Source organism: Sorex araneus, chromosome 1 (genome assembly GCF_027595985.1).
Source record: "Sorex araneus isolate mSorAra2 chromosome 1, mSorAra2.pri, whole genome shotgun sequence".
NCBI classification, from domain to species: Eukaryota; Metazoa; Chordata; class Mammalia; order Eulipotyphla; family Soricidae; genus Sorex; species Sorex araneus.
In genome coordinates, this window is record NC_073302.1 from 447,971,701 (window position 1) to 447,974,185 (window position 2,485).

General features: G+C 41.0%; 1 pseudogene; it reads left to right on the top strand.

The window, feature by feature from the left end:
* Positions 1–991: 991 nt before the first annotated feature.
* LOC129400810 (uncharacterized) lies at positions 992–1,740 on the top strand (annotated as a pseudogene).
* The last annotated feature ends 745 nt before the right edge of the window (positions 1,741–2,485 follow it).

Below are 2,485 nucleotides of genomic sequence, written 5' to 3' on the forward strand. Positions count from 1 at the left end.
TGGTTTTACAGATTGGCAGATCTGTGCAGAGATAATAGGCTATATGGGTCTGTAAGTCTCCTGGCTATTACTGTGGCTCTGTAGTCATGATGTAGTCTTCCAAGAAGGTCTAAATATACAGAGGACAAAGTTCTTGCTTGAATGCAGCTGTTTTTAGAGAGATACCCAGCACGCATTTGCTCCCTGGTCCTATCAGGTATGATCTCTGAGCAGAGAACCAGGAGTAACCCTGGGTGCAGTTAGGTATGGCACAAAACCTAATAAAAAAAGTTAAAATAGAACTCTCTCAATGGCAAGGAACTCCAATTCTTCCATCTACCCCCCCCCAAAACACAGAGACATTAATTTGAAAAGATGTACGCATATGGGTATGGTTATGTCAGTGAGTAGTATAATCAGAATATGGAAAAAGTCCAAATTTCTGATAGAAGATCAGTGGATAAAGAAGCCATGGAAAACTACTAAGATGTAAGAAAGAGGAAACTCTGCTATTTGTTGCAGCATAAATGGATTGGGAAATATCATTTTAAATTAAATAAATCAAGTGGAGAAGGCCAAATACCAGATTTGTCTCACTCATTTATATAACAGAAAAAGTAATTGAATGGAAAGTGTATAACGATGAGAAAACTCAAATGTAGAATGCAAAACTAATTTCTAAGCAGTGGTTGGAAGTAACTTGGGGAAAGAATGCCAAAATGAGAATGACAGCAATTAATATTCTTGGGAGCTCTAGTTGTGGTGGGATACGATATTTTTGTACTAAATACTATAAACCCTAACACTATTATAATTACCTAAAGTGTAATAAATATACAACTTAAAAATAGTTAATTCATTACTGACAATATGAGTATCAGACACTTGCATATTATTGATCATAGTATTTAACAGATCAACATGCAATTGACAATTATAAGAAGTTGGAAAAATCTATTTTCCTAAAAAATCTCTGGGACGACCTAGACTGCCAAAACGAAGAAAAACTAAAATGCCTGCCTGTACTTTCAACGCATGAACACTGGTATCGGAAGAATCCATAGAGGACCTGATTGTGCAAGCACAGAAGATCAAGTAATACATCATTGTTATGACTGAAATGAGAAGCCATTGATCACATCACGCCATTTTCGACACTGGAGAAGAACTGTTCCTTGGGACATGCAACAACAGAAGCTTTGGTGGCATTGGTGTCCTTGATAACGTGAACTTAGCCATGAGCATTGATTCATTTGAATGCCTAACAACCGAATCAGATGATTATGCTTGAGTAGATGTGGCTCACTGACAGCAGTCTTTATATTTGTCCTCTATGCACCAACACCCAACTATGATGAAGAAAAAATCGAGTTCTATATGGAACTTGAGAGGTTCTATAAAGAAGACCACACCTTCTACAAGATCTTTGCTGGTGATTTTAATGCCAAGATAGAACTGAGAAGGTCGCCCGAAGAACTCTACATTGGGACCCATGGCCTAGAATAGAATGATCAGGGCGAGAGACTGTCTGAGTTCATCATGTCAACCAAGACCATCTATGGAAACTCACAATTCCAGAAGGCTGAATCTAAAAGTTGGACATGGGAGTCTCCTGGTGGACAGTTCAACAACAAAATTGACCACATCATATTCAATCGAAGGTTTTTCCTGACCGATGCCGCAGTTTTCCCAAAATTCCAAGCAGGATAGGACCACTGTCTCTTTCATGCAAAATTCTACTTCAAAGAGAGGGGAGAAAGGTCTGCAAAGTTTAAGTTTAAGAAAAGAACTCCAAGAAGGCCCACCAACTGGGAGCTCTTTGGCACTATAGAGGCAACATGGGAAGGTGCCGTCCTTGACAACTTTGACAAGGAATATGATCGACTGGTTCAGCTCCTCCATGACTGTGCGAAGAATGCCGAGAGTGAGAAAGCTAAAAAACAGACGCCTGTCTTTGGAAACTATCGAGCTCATTCATCAACATGGTTTGTCAAGAGCCTCAGGCAACCACAAGCTAACGTCCGAGCTCACAAAGCTGTGCAAAGATGCGATAAAGGAATACATCAAGGAGAGAAGAGCAGCAGTGTTGGCCAGTGCAGCAGGAGCCAGGAAAAGTATCCGCAACACTCGCCTCTCCTTCGCCAACTACAAGACCAAGATGTCTACCTCCTGATGTCCTGATGGATCTATCACATCTTCCAGAAGGGCAATGGAGAGTATTATTCACGACTTCTACTTGTATCTCTTTGACAGCCACGTCTACCTGCCTACATACCAACTTCCGCAGAATGGATATGTCATTCCCAAAATCCTACCTCCCGAAATCCAGCACACCATTTTGTCGGTAAAGAGGCATAAAGCACCCAGTCCAGACAAGGTCAGATGTGGACACCTGAAGTATCTGCTGCTAGTACTCATCAATACACTGGCTCAGCTTTTCACACACTACCTGTCTGAATTCAAGGTTCCGTCCCAGTTGAAATCCAGCAGGACCTTTCTGTTGTTC